The sequence below is a fragment of the Oncorhynchus masou genome, unplaced genomic scaffold (genome assembly GCF_036934945.1).
Source record: "Oncorhynchus masou masou isolate Uvic2021 unplaced genomic scaffold, UVic_Omas_1.1 unplaced_scaffold_1676, whole genome shotgun sequence".
Classification (NCBI taxonomy): domain Eukaryota; kingdom Metazoa; phylum Chordata; class Actinopteri; order Salmoniformes; family Salmonidae; genus Oncorhynchus; species Oncorhynchus masou.
Window position 1 is genome coordinate 84,293 of NW_027006896.1, and position 19,869 is coordinate 104,161.

The window sequence follows — 19,869 nt, forward strand, 5'->3', positions numbered from 1 at the left end:
AGTAGACCTGTGGTGTTGGGGTTTGGATCTGAACAGAGTAGACCTGTTGTTCTGTGGTGTTGGGGTTTGGATCTGAACAGACCTGTGGTGTTGGGGTTTGGATCTGACAGAGTAGACCTGTTGTCCTGTGGTGTTGGGGTTTGGATCTGAACAGAGTAGACCTGTTGTTCTGTGGTGTTGGGGTTTGGATCTGAACAGAGTAGACCTGTTGCCCTGTGGTGTTGGGGTTTGGATCTGAACAGAGTAGACCTGTGGTGTTGGGGTTTGGATCTGAACAGAGTAGACCTGTTGCCCTGTGGTGTTGGGGTTTGGATCTGAACAGAGTAGACCTGTTGACCTGTGGTGTTGGGGTTTGGATCTGAACATAGACCTGTGGTGTTGGGGTTTGGATCTGAACATAGTGAACAGAGTAGACTGTTGTTCTGTGGTGTTGGGGTTTGGATCTGAACAGAGTAGACCTGTGGTGTTGGGGTTTGGATCTGAACAGAGTAGACCTGTGGTGTTGGGGTTTGGATCTGAACAGAGTAGACCTGTTGCCCTGTGGTGTTGGGGTTTGGATCTGAACAGAGTAGACCTGTTGACCTGTGGTGTTGGGGTTTGGATCTGAACAGAGTAGACCTGTTGTTCTGTGGTGTTGGGGTTTGGATCTGAACAGAGTAGACCTGTTGCCCTGTGGTGTTGGGGTTTGGATCTGAACAGAGTAGACCTGTTGCCCTGTGGTGTTGGGGTTTGGATCTGAACAGAGTAGACTGTTGTTCTGTGGTGTTGGGGTTTGGATCTGAACAGAGTAGACCTGTTGTCCTGTGGTGTTGGGGTTTGGATCTGAACAGAGTAGACCTGTTGTTCTGTGGTGTTGGGGTTTGGATCTGAACAGAGTAGACCTGTTGACCTGTGGTGTTGGGGTTTGGATCTGAACAGAGTAGACCTGTTGTTCTGTGGTGTTGGGGTTTGGATCTGAACAGAGTAGACCTGTTGCCCTGTGGTGTTGGGGTTTGGATCTGAACAGAGTAGACCTGTGGTGTTGGGGTTTGGATCTGAACAGACAGTTACTTCAACAACAGTTAATTTCATTTTTCCGGTGCAACTTTAGGCTACGTTTTCTAGCAAGATGCGATGCGCAATATAATTATGGAAAATAAAAACTTAAAGTTTGATGTCTCTGCGACGTCTTTCCAATGTTCGACTGCTCTCCAAACGACATATTCCCAATGTTCGACTGCTCTCCAAACGACATATTCCCAATGTTCGACCGCTCTCCAAACGACATATTCCCAATGTTCGACCGCTCTCCAAACGACATCCTGTGCAGTGTCTGGTGTTCAACCTTCCCAAGTTCTCTCACGTCACCCCGCTCCTCCGCTCTCTCCACTGGCTTCCAGTTGAAGCTCGCATCCGCTACAAGACCATGGTGCTTGCCTACGGAGCTGTGGGGGAACGGCACCGCAGTGCCTCCAGGCTCTGATCAGGCCCTACACCCAAACAAGGGCACTGCGTTCATCCACCTCTGGCCTGCTCTCCTCCCTACCACTGAGGAAGTACAGTTCCCCTCAGCCCAGTCAAAACTGTTCGCTGCTCTGGCCCCCCAATGGTGGAACAAACTCCCTCACGACGCCAGGACAGCGGAGTTTGACAAGGAATACCTAGGATAGGATAAAGTAATCCTTCTCACCCCCCCTTAAATGATGTAGATGCACTATTGTAAAGTGGCTGTTCCACTGGATGTCAGAAGGTGAATTCACAATTTGTAAGTCGCTCTGGATAAGAGCGTCTGCTAAATGACTTAAATGTAAAAATGTAATGTGACATATTCCCAATGTTCGAGCGCTCTCCAAACGACATATTCCCAATGTTCGACCGCTCTCCAAATGACATATTCCCAATGTTCAACCGCTCTCCAAACGACACATTCCCAATGTTCGGCGCTTCCAAACGACACATTCCCAAGAGCGCTCTCCAAACGACATATTCCCAATGTTCGAGCGCTCTCCAAACGACATATTGGTGTTCGAGCGCTCTCCAAACGACATATTCCCAATGGAGCGCTCTCCAAACGATATTCCCAATGTTAGACCTCCAAACGTCATATTCCCAATGTTTGGATCTCCAAACGACATATTCCCAATGTTCGACCGCTCTCCAAACGTCATATTCCCAATGTTGGTCTCCAAACGACATATTTGTTCGATCCAAACGACACATTCCCAATGTTAGAGCGCTCTCCAAACGACATATTCCCAATATTCGAGCGCTCTCCAAACGACATATTCCCAATGTTCGAGCGCTCTCCAAACGACATATTCCCAATGTTCGACCGCTCTCCAAACGACACATTCCCAATGTTCGAGCGCTCTCCAAACGACATATTCCCAATATTCGAGCGCTCTCCAAACGACATATTCCCAATGTTGCTCTCCAAACGACATATTCCCAATGTTCGGCGCTTCCAAACGACATATTCCCAATGTTAGACTCTCCAAACGTCATATTCCCAATGTTCGACCGCTCTCCAAACGACATATTCCCAATGGAGCGCTCTCCAACGACATATTCCCAATGCATTTTGATACGCCGGCCAAAGGAGTGCATTTTTTAAACCCATAGGCCAACGTACAGTGCCTTGAGAAAGTATTCGGCCCCCTTGAACTTTGCGACCTTTTGCCACATTTCAGGCTTCAAACATAAAAATATAAAACTGTATTTTTTTGTGAAGAATCAACAACGAGTGGGACACAATCATGAAGTGGAACGACATTTATTGGATATTTCAAACTTTTTTAACAAATCAAAAACTGAAAAATTGGGCGTGCAAAATTATTCAGCCCCCTTAAGTTAATACTTTGTAGCGCCACCTTTTGCTGCGATTACAGCTGTAAGTCGCTTGGGGTATGTCTCTATCAGTCTTGCACATCGAGAGACTGACATTTTTTCCCATTCCTCCTTGCAAAACAGCTCGAGCTCAGTGAGGTTGGATGGAGAGCATTTGTGAACGGCAGTTTTCAGTTCTTTCCACAGATTCTCGATTGGATTCAGGTCTGGACTTTTACTTGGCCATTCTAACACCTGGATATGTTTATTTTTGAACCATTCCATTGTAGATTTTGTTTTATGTTTTGGATCATTGTCTTGTTGGAAGACAAATCTCCGTCCCAGTCTCAGGTCTTTTGCAGACTCCATCAGGTTTTCTTCCAGAATGGTCCTGTATTTGGCTCCATCCATCTTCCCATCAATTTTAACCATCTTTCCTGTCCCTGCTGAAGAAAAGCAGGCCCAAACCATGATGCTGCCACCACCATGTTTGACAGTGGGGATGGTGTGTTCAGCGTGATGAGTTGTGTTGCTTTTACGCCAAACATAACATTTTGCATTGTTGCCAAAAAGTTCAATTTTGGTTTCATCTGACCAGAGCACCTTCTTCCACATGTTTGGTGTGTCTCCCAGGTGGCTTGTGGCAAACTTTAAACTACACTTTTTATGGATATCTTTAAGAAATGGCTTTCGTCTTGCCACTCTTCCATAAAGGCCAGATTTGTGCAATATACGACTGATTGTTGTCCTATGGACAGAGTCTCCCACCTCAGCTGTAGATCTCTGCAGTTCATCCAGAGTGATCATGGGCCTCTTGGCTGCATCTCTGATCAGTCTTCTCCTTGTATGAGCTGAAAGTTTAGAGGGACGGCCAGGTCTTGGTAGATTTGCAGTGGTCTGATACTCCTTCCATTTCAATATTATCGCTTGCACAGTGCTCCTTGGGATGTTTAAAGCTTGGGAAATCTTTTTGTATCCAAATCCGGCTTTAAACTTCTTCACAACAGTATCTCGGACCTGCCTGGTGTGTTCCTTGTTCATGATGCTCTCTGCGCTTTTAACGGACCTCTGAGACTATCACAGTGCAGGTGCATTTATACGGAGACTTGATTACACACAGGTGGATTGTATTTATCATCATTAGTCATTTAGGTCAATATTGGATCATTCAGAGATCGTCACTGAACTTCTGGAGAGAGTTTGCTGCACTGAAAGTAAAGGGGCTGAATAATTTAGCACGCCCAATTTTTCAGTTTTTGATTTGTTAAAAAAGTTTGAAATATCCAATAAATGTTGTTCCACTTCATGATTGTGTCCCACTTGTTGTTGATTCTTCACAAAAAAATACAGTTTTATATCTTTATGTTTGAAGCCTGAAATGTGGCAAAAGGTCGCAAAGTTCAAGGGAGCCGAATACTTTCGCAAGGCACTGTAATACATAGCCTACAGTGGGGATCTGATCCACCAGAGATCTCACAATAAAAACAGCATTCAAAACGAAGAAAGTTCTGGAAAAAAAGATGAACAAATATCCATTTTAAACAAAGTCAGGAACAATGCGTACCCGTGAAGACTGAGAGCTTAGTGTGGAATCTGTTTGTGTGTGGTCAAAAGAAAAATGGCAAACACTCTTTCTTTCTTTCAGTGACGATGATTGCAGGTTTGTTCCCGTTTCCAGAGCAGGACCAGACATGTACAGCAGACAGCCCCATCCAGGGGAACAGAGTAGTGGCTTTTAGAAACTGTCCAATGGAACAACTCAGTGAACTTTATAAACTCTCCAATGGCACCCTATTCCCTATATAGTGCACTAATCTATGGGCCATGGTCAAAAAGTAGTGCATTATTTAGGATGCCAATTGGGACGTGCCCCTAAACACACCCTAGCGAGATGACTGTCCTCCCTGCTCGATGACTGTCCTCCCTGCTCGATGACTGTCCTCCCTGCTCGATGACTGTCCTCCCTAGCTAGATGACTGTCCTCCCTAGCTAGATGACTGCCCTCCCTCGCTAGATGACTGTCCTCCCTGCTAGATGACTGTCCTCCCTGCTAGATGACTGTCCTCCCTGCTCAGTCATCTTAATGATGTAACTGTGCTGAAGGAGGACTTAACCAAAATTAATCTAGTGCATCTCAGTCAAGATTTGCACACTAGCCTCCTTTCTGTTTTTACCAGTTGAACTCAATGGTTTACTCAATACTCAATGCTCAATACTCAATGGTTTACTCAATACTCAATGCTCAATACTCAATGGTGTACTCAATGCTCAATGGTTTACTCAATTCTCAATGGTTTACTCAATGCTCAATGGTTTACTCAATGCTCAATACTCAATGGTTTACTCAATACTCAATGGTTTACTCAATACTCAATGCTCAATACTCAACGGTTTACTCAATGCTCAATACTCAATGGTTTACTCAATGCTCAATGCTCAATACTCAATGGTTTACTCAATGCTCAATGGTTTACTCAATGCTCAATACTCAATGGTTTACTCAATACTCAATGGTTTACTCAATACTCAATGGTTTACTCAATGCTCAATGGTTTACTCAATGCTCAATGGTTTACTCAATGCTCAATACTCAATGGTTTACTCAATACTCAATGGTTTACTCAATACTCAATGCTCAATACTCAACGGTTTACTCAATGCTCAATACTCAATGGTTTACTCAATGCTCAATGCTCAATACTCAATGGTTTACTCAATGATCAATGGTTTACTCAATACTCAATGGTTTACTCAATGCTCAATGGTTTACTCAATACTCAATGGTTTACTCAATGCTCAATGGTTTACTCAATACTCAATGGTTTACTCAATGCTCAATGGTTTACTCAATGCTCAATGGTTTGCTCAATAAACAGAATCCCTGGGACAGAACCAGAGACATCATATCATGTAATCCCTGGGACAGAACCAGAGACATCATATCATGTAATCCCTGGGACAGAACCATAGACCTCATATCATGTAATCCCTGGGACAGAACCTTAGACCTCATATCATGTAATCCCTGGGACAGAACCATAGATATCATATCATGTAATCCCTGGGACAGAACCAGAGACATCATATCATGTAATCCCTGGGACAGAACCATAGATATCATATCATGTAATCCCTGGGACAGAACCAGAGACATCATATCATGTAATCCCTGGGACAGAACCATAGACATCATATCATGTAATCCCTGGGACAGAACCAGAGACATCATATCATGTAATCCCTGGGACAGAACCATAGACATCATCATGTAATCCCTGGGACAGAACCATAGACATCATATCATGTAATCCCTGGGACAGAACCATAGACATCATATCATGTAATCCCTGGGACAGAACCATAGACATCATCATGTAATCCCTGGGACAGAACCAGAGACATCATATCATGTAATCCCTGGGACAGAACCATAGACATCATATCATGTAATCCCTGGGACAGAACCATAGATATCATATCATGTAATCCCTGGGACAGAACCAGAGACATCATATCATGTAATCCCTGGGACAGAACAATAGACATCATCATGTAATCCCTGGGACAGAACCATAGATATCATATCATGTAATCCCTGGGACAGAACCATAGATATCATATCATGTAATCCCTGGGACAGAACCAGAGACATCATATCATGTAATCCCTGGGACAGAACCATAGACATCATATCATGTAATCCCTGGGACAGAACCAGAGACATCATATCATGTAATCCCTGGGACAGAACCATAGACATCATCATGTAATCCCTGGGACAGAACCATAGACATCATATCATGTAATCCCTGGGACAGAACCATAGACATCATATCATGTAATCCCTGGGACAGAACCATAGACATCATCATGTAATCCCTGGGACAGAACCAGAGACATCATATCATGTAATCCCTGGGACAGAACCATAGACATCATATCATGTAATCCCTGGGACAGAACCATAGATATCATATCATGTAATCCCTGGGACAGAACCAGAGACATCATATCATGTAATCCCTGGGACAGAACAATAGACATCATCATGTAATCCCTGGGACAGAACCATAGACATCATCATGTAATCCCTGGGACAGAACCATAGACATCATATCATGTAATCCCTGGGACAGAACCATAGACATCATATCATGTAATCCCTGGGACAGAACCATAGACATCATCATGTAATCCCTGGGACAGAACCATAGACATCATCATGTAATCCCTGGGACAGAACCATAGATATCATATCATGTAATCCCTGGGACAGAACCATAGATATCATATCATGTAATCCCTGGGACAGAACCAGAGACATCATATCATGTAATCCCTGGGACAGAACCATAGACCTCATATCATGTAATCCCTGGGACAGAACCAGAGACATCATATCATGTAATCCCTGGGACAGAACCATAGACATCATATCATGTAATCCCTGGGACAGAACCATAGACATCATATCATGTAATCCCTGGGACAGAACCAGAGACATCATATCATGTAATCCCTGGGACAGAACCAGAGACATCATATCATGTAATCCCTGGGACAGAACCAGAGACATCATATCATGTAATCCCTGGGACAGAACCAGAGACATCATATCATGTAATCCCTGGGACAGAACCAGAGACATCATATCATGTAATCCCTGGGACAGAACCATAGACATCATATCATGTAATCCCTGGGACAGAACCAGAGACATCATATCATGTAATCCCTGGGACAGAACCAGAGACATCATATCATGTAATCCCTGGGACAGAACCAGAGACATCATATCATGTAATCCCTGGGACAGAACCATAGACCTCATATCATGTAATCCCTGGGACAGAACCATAGACATCATATCATGTAATCCCTGGGACAGAACCAGAGACATCATATCATGTAATCCCTGGGACAGAACCAGAGACATCATATCATGTAATCCCTGGGACAGAACCATAGACCTCATATCATGTAATCCCTGGGACAGAACCAGAGACGTCATATCATGTAATCCCTGGGACAGAACCAGAGACGTCATATCATGTAATCCCTGGGACAGAACCAGAGACGTCATATCATGTAATCCCTGGGACAGAACCAGAGACGTCATATCATGTAATCCCTGGGACAGAACCAGAGACATCATATCATGTAATCCCTGGGACAGAACCAGAGACATCATATCATGTAATCCCTGGGACAGAACCAGAGACATCATATCATGTAATCCCTGGGACAGAACCATAGACATCATATCATGTAATCCCTGGGACAGAACCAGAGACATCATATCATGTAATCCCTGGGACAGAACCAGAGACATCATATCATGTAATCCCTGGGACAGAACCAGAGACATCATATCATGTAATCCCTGGGACAGAACCATAGACATCATATCATGTAATCCCTGGGACAGAACCAGAGACATCATATCATGTAATCCCTGGGACAGAACCAGAGACATCATATCATGTAATCCCTGGGACAGAACCATAGACCTCATATCATGTAATCCCTGGGACAGAACCAGAGACATCATATCATGTAATCCCTGGGACAGAACCATAGCCATCATCATGTAATCCCTGGGACAGAACCAGAGACATCATATCATGTAATCCCTGGGACAGAACCAGAGACATCATATCATGTAATCCCTGGGACAGAACCATAGCCATCATCATGTAATCCCTGGGACAGAACCAGAGACATCATATCATGTAATCCCTGGGACAGAACCGTGAACATTCTCCGAGAACAGACATTCTCAGTGGTGGAACAGCATTCACTGATCTCAGGACTGTGTGTGTACCGTTTGTGTTGCGTCTGTAACCACAGGAACACTTAACCAAGGTACAGATGACTGTTTAGACCTGTGTTAATATCAGGTAGGATGTGTCTGTTTAGACCTGTGTTAATATCAGGTAGGATGTGTCTGTTTAGACCTGTGTTACTATCAGGTAGGATGTGTCTGTTTAGACCTGTGTTACTATCAGGTAGGATGTGACTGTTTAGACCTGTGTTAATATCAGGTAGGATGTGTCTGTTTAGACCTGTGTTAATATCAGGTAGGATGTGTCTGTTTAGACCTGTGTTACTATCAGGTAGGATGTGACTGTTTAGACCTGTGTTAATATCAGGTAGGATGTGTCTGTTTAGACCTGTGTTAATATCAGGTAGGATGTGTCTGTTTAGACCTGTGTTAATATCAGGTAGGATGTGTCTGTTTAGACCTGTGTTACTATCAGGTAGGATGTGTCTGTTTAGACCTGTGTTAATATCAGGTAGGATGTGTCTGTTTAGACCTGTGTTAATATCAGGTAGGATGTGACTGTTTAGACCTGTGTTACTATCAGGTAGGATGTCTGTTTAGACCTGTGTTAATATCAGGTAGGATGTGTCTGTTTAGACCTGTGTTAATATCAGGTAGGATGTGTCTGTTTAGACCTGTGTTAATATCAGGTAGGATGTGACTGTTTAGACCTGTGTTACTATCAGGTAGGATGTGTCTGTTTAGACCTGTGTTAATATCAGGTAGGATGTGACTGTTTAGACCTGTGTTAATATCAGGTAGGATGTGTCTGTTTAGACCTGTGTTAATATCAGGTAGGATGTGTCTGTTTAGACCTGTGTTACTTGGTTTCCTGTGTTTGTGTGGGCAGTTTTATCAGTTCTGAGAGAGAGAGAGAGAGAGAGAGAGAGAGAGAGAGAGAGAGAGAGAGAGAGAGAGAGAGAGAGAGAGAGAGAGAGAGAGAGAGAGAGAGAGAGAGAGAGAGAGAGAGACTCTCTCTGTATTTGGACTGGCTATGCAAAAATGATAACTGAGCAAGTTCAATCACAACAGCACTCCATAGGCAATATCGTGTTTAACTGAAAATGATATTTCAGTCATGAAGTTTGGGGCAAGTTCCATCCTGTCCAGAATGGATGGAGAACACAGCATTTACACGAGGAAAGAGTCACACTTGCAACTTTCCAATTCCATGTTTTTGTCTCTTTTATCAAAAGTCCTTGCAGCAAAAACTTGAAAAACAAAATAACTGTTTCTTGTTCTGGAATCCCCAAATAAACCGTGTCTCTAAAACCACTGAGAGCAAAGTCTGGTGTGCATGAGATGGGTCACACATCATTGGCTTGTTTTTATCCTAACATATTCAATGTGTTTTTAAAATGATCTACCTGTGTGTGTGTGTGTGTGTGTGTGTGTGTGTGTGTGTGTGTGTGTGTGTGTGTGCACTCTGTATTCTTAAATACTCTGGTGTGCATGAAGAAACTAGTCACACATTAGTCACTTTGACTTGTAATATTCTATATGTGTTTATCAAGCTCTGTATGTGTTGTTGTTGTTGTGTTCCCAGGTCATTGGCAGTGGGAACCAAGACAGGCTATAAGCTGTTCTCTGTGACCTCAGTGGACAAACTGGACTGCATCTACGAGAGCGGTTAGTATAGCCCTCTCCTAAAACACACCCCTAGACCCCGTCCCAAACACACCCCTAGACCCTTCCCTAGACCCACCCCTAGACCCTGTCCCAAACACACCCCTAGACCCTTCCCCTAGACCCTGTCCTAAACACACCCCTAGACCCTTCCTTTAGACCCTGTCCCAACCAAACCCCTAGACCCTGTCCTAAACACACCCCTAGACCCTTCCCTTAGACCCTGTCCCAACACACCCCTAGACCCTTCCCTTAGACCCCGTCCCAACCAAACCCCTAGACCCTGTCCCAACCAAACCCCTAGACCCCGTCCTAAACACACCACTAGACCCTTCCCTTAGACCCCGTCCCAACACACCCCTAGACCCTTCACTTAGATCCTGTCCCAACCAACCCTAGACCCTTCCCCTAGACCCCGTCCCAAACACACCCCTAACCCTGTCCCAAACACACCCCTAGACCCTTCCCTTAGATCCTGTCCTCAACACACCCCTAGACCCTTCCCTTAGACCCTGTCCTAAACACACCCCTAGACCCCGTCCTAAACACACCCCTAGACCCTTCCCCTAGACCCTTCCCCTAGACCCTGTCCCAACCAAACCCCTAGACCCTTCCCCTAGACCCCGTCCTAAACACACCCCTAGACCCTTCCCTTAGACCCTGTCCCAACCAAACCCCTAGACCCTGTCCTAAACACACCCCTAGACCCTTCCCTAGACCCTGTCCCAACCAAACCCCTAGACCCTTCCCTTAGACCCTGTCCCAAACAAACCCCTAGATCCTGTCCTAATCACACCCCTAGACCCTTCCCTTAGACCCCGTCCCAACACACCCCTAGACCCTTCCCTTAGACCCTGTCCCAACCAAACCCCTAGACCCTTCCCCTTCCCCTAGACCCCGTCCCAAACACACCCCTAGACCCTGTCCCAAACACACCCCTAGACCCTTCCCTTAGATCCTGTCCTCAACACACCCCTAGACCCTTCCCTTAGACCCTTCCCCTAGACCCCGTCCCAAACACACCCCTAGACCCTTCCCTTAGACCCTGTCCCAACCAAACACCTAGACCCTTCCCCTTCCCCTAGACCCCGTCCCAACACACCCCTAGACCCTGTCCTAAACACACCCCTAGACCCTTCCCTTAGACCCCGTCCTAAACACACCCCTAGACCCTTCCCCTAGACCCTTCCCCTAGACCCCGTCCCAAATACACCCCTAGACCCTTCCCTTAGACCCTGTCCCAACCAAACACCTAGACCCTTCCCCTTCCCCTAGACCCCGTCCCAAACACACCCCTAGACCCTGTCCTAAACACACCCCTAGACCCTTCCCCTAGACCCTGTCCTAAACACACCCCTAGACCCTTCCCCTAGACCCTGTCCTAAACACACCCCTAGACCCTTCCCCTAGACCCTGTCCTAAACACACCTCTAGACCCTTCCCCTAGACCCTGTCCTAAACACACCCCTAGACCCTTCCCCTAGACCCTGTCCTAAACACACCCCTAGACCCTTCCCCTAGACCCTGTCCTAAACACACCCCTAGACCCTTCCCCTAGACCCTGTCCTAAACACACCCCTAGACCCCGTCCTAAACACACCCCTAGACCCTTCCCCTAGACCCTGTCCTAAACACACCCCTAGACCCGTTCTAAACACACCCCTAGACCCTTCCCCTAGACCCTGTCCTAAACACACCCCTAGACCCTTCCCTTAGACCCTGTCCCAACCAAACCCCTAGACCCTGTCCTAAACACACCCCTAGACCCTTCCCTCAGACCCCGTCCTAAACACACCCCTAGACCCTTCCCCTAGACCCTGTCCTAAACACACCCCTAGACCCTTCCCCTAGACCCCGTCCAAACACACCCCTAGACCCTTCCCTTAGACCCTGTCCCAACCAAACCCCTAGACCCCGTCCTAAACACACCACTAGACCCTTCCCTTAGACCCTTCCCTTAGACCCCGTCCTAAACACACCCCTAGACCCTTCCCCTAGACCCTGTCCCAAACACACCCCAATACCCTGCCCTTAGACCCTGTCCTAAACACACCCCTAGACCTTGTCCCAACCAAACCCCTAGACCCTTCCCCTAGACCCCGTCCCAAACACACCCCTAGACCCTGTCCCAAACACACCCCTAGACCCTTCCCTTAGACCCCGTCCTAAACACACCCCTATACCCTTCCCCTAGACCCTGTCCTAAACACACCCCTAGACCCTTCCCCTAGACCCTGTCCTAAACACACCCCTAGACCCTTCCCCCTGACCCTGTCCTAAACACACCCCCCTAGACCCTTCCCCTAGACCCTTCCCCTAGACCCTGTCCCAAACAACCCCTAGACCCTTCCCTTAGACCCTGTCCCAAACAACCCCTTGACCCTTCCCTAGACCCTTCCCCTAGACCCTGTCCCAAACAAACCTCTTCCCCTAGACCCCGTCCCAAACATACCTCTTCCCCTAGACCCCGTCCCAAACATACCTCTTCCCCTAGACCCCGTCCCAAACAAACCCCTAGACCCTTCCCCTAGACCCCATCCCAAACAAACCTCTTCCCCTAGACCCTTCCCTAGACCCCGTCCCAAACATACCTCTTCCCCTAGACCCCGTCCCAAACAAACCCCTAGACTCTTCCCCTAGACCCCATCCCAAACAAACCTCTTCCCCTAGACCCTTCCCCTAGACCCTTCCCCTAGAACCCGTCCCAAACATACCTCTTCCCCGAGACCCCATCCCAAACAAACCCCTAGACTCTTCCCCTAGACCCCATCCCAAACAAACCTCTTCTCCTAGACCCATCCCAAACAAACCTCTTCCCCTAGATCCCATCCCAAACAAACCCCTAGACCCCATCCCAAACAAACCTCTTCCCATAGACCCCATCCCAAACAAACCCCTAGACTCTTCCCCTAGACCCCATCCCAAACAAACCCCTAGACCCTTCCCCTAGACCCCATCCCAAACAAACCTCTTCTCCTAGACCCATCCCAAACAAACCTCTTCCCCTAGACCCCATCCCAAACAAACCCCTAGACCCTTCCCCTAGACCCCATCCCAAACAAACCTCTTCCCCTAGACCCCATCCCAAACAAACCCCTAGACCCTTCCCCTAGACCCCATCCCAAACAAACCTCTTCCCCTAGACTCTTCCCCTAGACCCCATCCCAAACAAACCTCTTCCCCTAGACCCTTCCCCTAGACCCTTCCCCTAGAACCCGTCCCAAACAAACCCCTTCGCCTAGATCCCGTCCCAAACATACCTCTTCCCCTAGACCCCGTCCCAAACATACCTCTTCCCCTAGACCCCGTCCCAAACATACCCCTAGACCCCGTCCCAAACAAACCCCTAGACTCTTCCCCTAGACCCCGTCCCAAACAAACCCCATCCTTCCCCTAGAATAGACTTAGTTCCAACACCTCTGCCTCTCTCTGATAGGCTGCCTGTTCTCCTCTGCCTCTCTCTGATAGGCTGCCTGTTCTCCTCTGCCTCTCTCTGATAGGCTGCTTGTACTCTATGACTCCTATACCAGAGATTTATATTGGGATGTGATATTATCTCCCTTCAAGACTCTGGCTCATACAGGCCTCTGACTCATACAGGCCTCTGACTCATACAGGCCTCTGACTCATACAGGCCTCTGACTCATACAGGCCTCTGACTCATACAGGCCTCTGACTCATACAGGACTCTGCTCTGCCAAGCTGTAGAATTGTTCAGTCCATACAGAGGATCTCATTCTAGTTGTGTTGTCCAGCTCTCTCTGGACATTAGTGTCAGTTACAGGGAAATTACTTGCCAGTCCTCGTCCAATGATGGGTAATTATCTGTTAGTCTACTTCCTTGTAGTGAATCACTGGCTGTGTTCCAAATACATAGAGCCCTGTGGCTCCCAGCCAAAAGTAAATAGGCAATAGGGTGTAATTTGGGTTGCAGACACTGTGTGTAGACTGATAAATGGTTGACAGACAATAGTAGATGGATAACTTCACTAGCCAGCAGTCTCTGCTGATTTACGGTTCACTTCATTATTACTGGCAGACACAGTGGTGTGGAGATTGAAACCAACCATGTCAGGACACTAATACCAGGCTACCTCAGCCCCCCCCAGGACACTAATACCAGACTACCTCAGCCCCCCAGGGCACTAATACCAGGCTACCTCAGCCCCCCCAGGACACTAATACCAGGCTACCTCAGCCCCCAGGGACACTAATACCAGGCTACCTCAGCCCCCCAGGACACTAATACCAGGCTACCTCAGCCCCCCAGGACACTAATACCAGGCTACCTCAGCCCCCCAGGACACTAATACCAGGCTACCTCAGCCCCCAGGACACTAATACCAGGCTACCTCAGCCCCCCAGGACACTAATACCAGGCTACCTCAGCCCCCAGGACACTAATACCAGGCTACCTCAGCCCCCCAGGACACTAATACCAGGCTACCTCAGCCCCCCACAGGACACTAATACCAGGCTACCTCAGCCCCCCAGGTCACTAATACCAGGCTACCTCAGCCCCCCCAGGACACTAATACCAGGCTACCTCAGCCCCCCAGGACACTAATACCAGGCTACCTCAGCCCCCCAGGACACTAATACCAGGCTACCTCAGCTCCCCCCAGGACACTAATACCAGGCTACCTCAGCTACCCCCCCCAGGACACTAATACCAGGCTACCTCAGCCCCCAGGACACTAATACCAGGCTACCTCAGCCCCCCCAGGACACTAATACCAGGCTACCTCAGCCCCCCCCAGGACACACTAATACCAGGCTACCTCAGCCCCCCAGGACACTAATACCAGGCTACCTCAGCCCCCCAGGACACTAATACCAGGCTACCTCAGCCCCCCAGGACACTCAGCCCCCAGGACACTAATACCAGGCTACCTCAGCTACCTCCCCCCAGGACACTAATACCAGGCTACCTCAGCCCCCCAGGACACTAATACCAGGCTACCTCAGCCCCCCCAGGACACTAATACCAGGCTACCTCAGCCCCCCCAGGACACTAATACCAGGCTACCTCAGCCCCCCAGGACACTAATACCAGGCTACCTCAGCCCCCCCAGGACACTAATACCAGGCTACCTCAGCCCCCCAGGACACTAATACCAGACAACCTCAGCCCCCCCAGGACACTAATACCAGGCTACCTCAGCCCCCCAGGACACTAATACCAGACTACCTCAGCCTCCCAGGACACTAATACCAGACAACCTCAGCCCCCCAGGACACTAATACCAGGCTACCTCAGCCCCCCAGGACACTAATACCAGGCTACCTCAGTCCCCCCAGGACACTAATACCAGGCTACCTCAGCCCCCCAGGACACTAATACCAGGCTACCTCAGCCCCCCAGGACACTAATACCAGGCTACCTCAGCCCCCCAGGACACTAATACCAGGCTACCTCAGCCCCCCCAGGACACTAATACCAGGCTACCTCAGCCCCCCAGGACACTAATACCAGGCTACCTCAGCTACCCCCCCCCAGGACACTAATACCAGGCTACCTCAGCCCCCCCAGGACACTAATACCAGGCTACCTCAGCCCCCCAGGACACTAATACCAGGCTACCTCAGCCCCCCAGGACACTAATACCAGGCTACCTCAGCCCCCCCAGGACACTAATACCAGGCTACCTCAGCCCCCCAGGACACTAATACCAGGCTACCTCAGCCCCCCAGGACACTAATACCAGGCTACCTCAGCCCCCCAGGACACTAATACCAGGCTACCTCAGCCCCCCAGGACACTAATACCAGGCTACCTCAGCCCCCCAGGACACTAATACCAGGCTACCTCAGCCCCCCAGGACACTAATACCAGGCTACCTCAGCCCCCCAGGACACTAATACCAGGCTACCTCAGCCCCCTAGGACACTAATACCAGGCTACCTCAGCCCCCCCCCAGGACACTAATACCAGGCTACCTCAGCCCCCCAGGACACTAATACCAGGCTACCTCAGCCCCCCAGGACACTAATACCAGGACTCAGCCCCCCAGGACACTACCAGCTACCTCCCCCCAGGACACTAATACCAGACTACCTCAGCCCCCCCAGGACACTAATACCAGGACAACCTCAGCCCCCCCAGGACACTAATACCAGGCTACCTCAGCCCCCCAGGACACTAATACCAGGCTACCTCAGCTACCTCCCCCCAGGACACTAATACCAGGCTACCTCAGCCCCCCCAGGACACTAATACCAGGCTACCTCAGCCCCCCCCCAGGACACTAATACCAGGCTACCTCAGCCCCCCAGGACACTAATACCAGGCTACCTCAGCCCCCCAGGACACTAATACCAGGCTACCTCAGCCCCCCAGGACACTAATACCAGGCTACCTCAGCCCCCCCCCAGGACACTAATACCAGGCTACCTCCCCCCCAGGACACTAATACCAGGCTACCTCAGCCCCCCAGGACACTAATACCAGGCTACCTCAGCCCCCCAGGACACTAATACCAGGCTACCTCAGCCCCCCAGGACACTAATACCAGGCTACCTCAGCCCCCAGGACACTAATACCAGGCTACCTCAGCCCCCCCAGGACACTAATACCAGGCTACCTCAGCCCCCCAGGACACTAATACCAGGCAGGACACTCAGCTACCTCAGCCCCCCCCCAGGACACTAATACCAGGCTACCTCAGCCCCCCAGGACACTAATACCAGGCTACCTCAGCCCCCCAGGACACTAATACCAGGCTACCTCAGCCCCCCAGGACACTAATACCAGGCTACCTCAGCCCCCCAGGACACTAATACCAGGCTACCTCAGCCCCCCAGGACACTAATACCAGCAGTCTACCTCAGCCCCCCAGGACACTCATGCCTTCATACCATCTGACTACCCTACAGTAACCCCTGCTCTTCAGACATCACAGACCCCAGAACTGTAACCACATCCTCTCAGGTAACAGTACAGTAACTCCAGCAGTCTGGTGGACTCAACAGGTGGTCAGAGTCTGGTGGTGGTGGTCAGTCTCTCCATCCCCAGACGGATGAACGTCTATCACTTCAAGTAAAGAAACAGGAGATCTGCAACTACAGCTACAGTAACAACATCCTCTCTGTCAGACTCAACAGACAGGTAACAGAACAGTAACCACATCCTCTCAGGTAACAGAACACATAACCACATCCTCTCAGGTAACAGAACTACAGTAACCACATCCTCTCTGTCGGACTCAACAGACAGGTAACAGAACTACAGTAACCACATCCTCTCAACAGACAGGTAACAGAACTACAGTAACCACATCCTCTCAGGTAACAGAACTACAGTAACCACATCCTCTCAGGTAACAGAACTACAGTAACCACATCCTCTCAGGTAACAGAACTACAGTAACCACATCCTCTCTGTCGGACTCAACAGACAGGTAACAGAACTACAGTAACCACATCCTCTCAGGTAACAGAACTACAGTAACCACATCCTCTCTGTCGGACTCAACAGACAGGTAACAGAACTACAGTAACCACATCCTCTCTGTCGGACTCAACAGACAGGTAACAGAACTACAGTAACCACATCCTCTCAGGTAACAGAACTACAGTAACCACATCCTCTCTGTCAGACTCAACAGACAGGTAACAGAACTACAGTAACCACATCCTCTCAGGTAACAGAACTACAGTAACCACATCCTCTCTGTCAGACTCAACAGACAGGTAACAGAACTACAGTAACCACATCCTCTCTGTCGGACTCAACAGACAGGTAACAGAACTACAGTAACCACATCCTCTCAGGTAACAGAACTACAGTAACCACATCCTCTCTGTCGGACTCAACAGACAGGTAACAGAACTACAGTAACCACATCCTCTCTGTCAGACTCAACAGACAGGTAACAGAACTACAGTAACCACATCCTCTCAGGTAACAGAACTACAGTAACCACATCCTCTCTGTCGGACTCAACAGACAGGTAACAGAACTACAGTAACCACATCCTCTCTGTCGGACTCAACAACAGTAACATAACTACAGTAACCACAACTGTCAGACTCAACAGACAGGTAACAGAACTACAGTAACCACATCCTCTCAGGTAACAGAACTACAGTAACCACATCCTCTCTGTCGGACTCAACAGACAGGTAACAGAACTACAGTAACCACATCCTCTCAGGTAACAGAACTACAGTAACCACATCCTCTCTGTCAGACTCAACAGACAGGTAACAGAACTACAGTAACCACATCTCTGTCAGACTCAACAGACAGGTAACAGAACTACAGTAACCACATCCTCTCAGGTAACAGAACTACAGTAACCACATCCTCTCTGTCAGACTCAACAGACAGGTAACAGAACTACAGTAACCACATCCTCTCAGGTAACAGAACTACAGTAACCACATCCTCTCTGTCGGACTCAACAGACAGGTAACAGAACTACAGTAACCACATCCTCTCAGGTAACAGAACTACAGTAACCACATCCTCTCTGTCGGACTCAACAGACAGGTAACAGAACTACAGTAACCACATCCTCTCTGTCGGACTCAACAGACAGGTAACAGAACTACAGTAACCACATCCTCTCTGTCGGACTCAACAGACAGGTAACAGAACTACAGTAACCACATCCTCTCTGTCGGACTCAACAGACAGGTAACAGAACTACAGTAACCACATCTCTCAGGTAACAGAACTACAGTAACCACATCCTCTCTGTCAGACTCAACAGACAGGTAACAGAACTACAGTAACACACATCCTCTCAGTAAACACATCCTCTCTGTCGGACTCAACAGACAGGTAACAGAACTACAGTAACCACATCCTCTCTGTCGGACTCAACAGACAGGTAACAGAACTACAGTAAACACATCCTCTCTGTCGGACTCAACAGACAGGTAACAGAACTACAGTAACCACATCCTCTCAGGTAACAGAACTACAGTAACCACATCCTCTCTGTCAGACTCTACAGACAGGTAACAGAACTACAGTAACCACATCCTCTCTGTCGGACTCAACAGACAGGTAACAGAACTACAGTAACCACATCCTCTCTGTCGGACTCAACAGACAGGTAACAGAAACAGTAACCACATCCTCTCAGGTAACAGAACTACAGTAACCACATCCTCTCAGGTAACAGAACTACAGTAACCACATCCTCTCAGGTAACAGAACTACAGTAACCACATCCTCTCTGTCAGACTCGACAGGTAACAGAACTACAGTAACAACAACAGAGACATACATATAGAGACCACGTGGAGCAGCTATTGATTTTGAACACTTTTTGTTAGGACATGTTGACATAGGATAACCTGCCAGGAAATGATCAGCGCAATTCACATACTAACAGTCACCTCTCTCTCTCTCTCCCCCCCCCCCTCTCTCTCTCTCTCTCTCTCCCCCCCTCCTCTCTCTCTCTCTCTCTCCCCCCCCTCTCTCTCTGTCTCTCCCCCTCTCTCCCCCTCCCCCCCTCTCTCTCTCTCTCTCTCTCCCCCCCCTCTCTCTCTCTCTCTCTCTCTCTCCCCCTCTCTCTCTCTGTCTCTCCCCCCTCTCCTCCCTCCCTCCCTCCCCTCCCTCCCTCCCTCCCTCCCCTCTCCCCCCCTCTCTCTCTCTCTCT

General features: G+C 48.6%; 1 pseudogene; it reads left to right on the plus strand.

The window, feature by feature from the left end:
- Positions 1–19,869, plus strand: part of LOC135531943 (WD repeat domain phosphoinositide-interacting protein 1-like) — a 42,820-nt pseudogene that overhangs the window by 6,326 nt on the left and 16,625 nt on the right.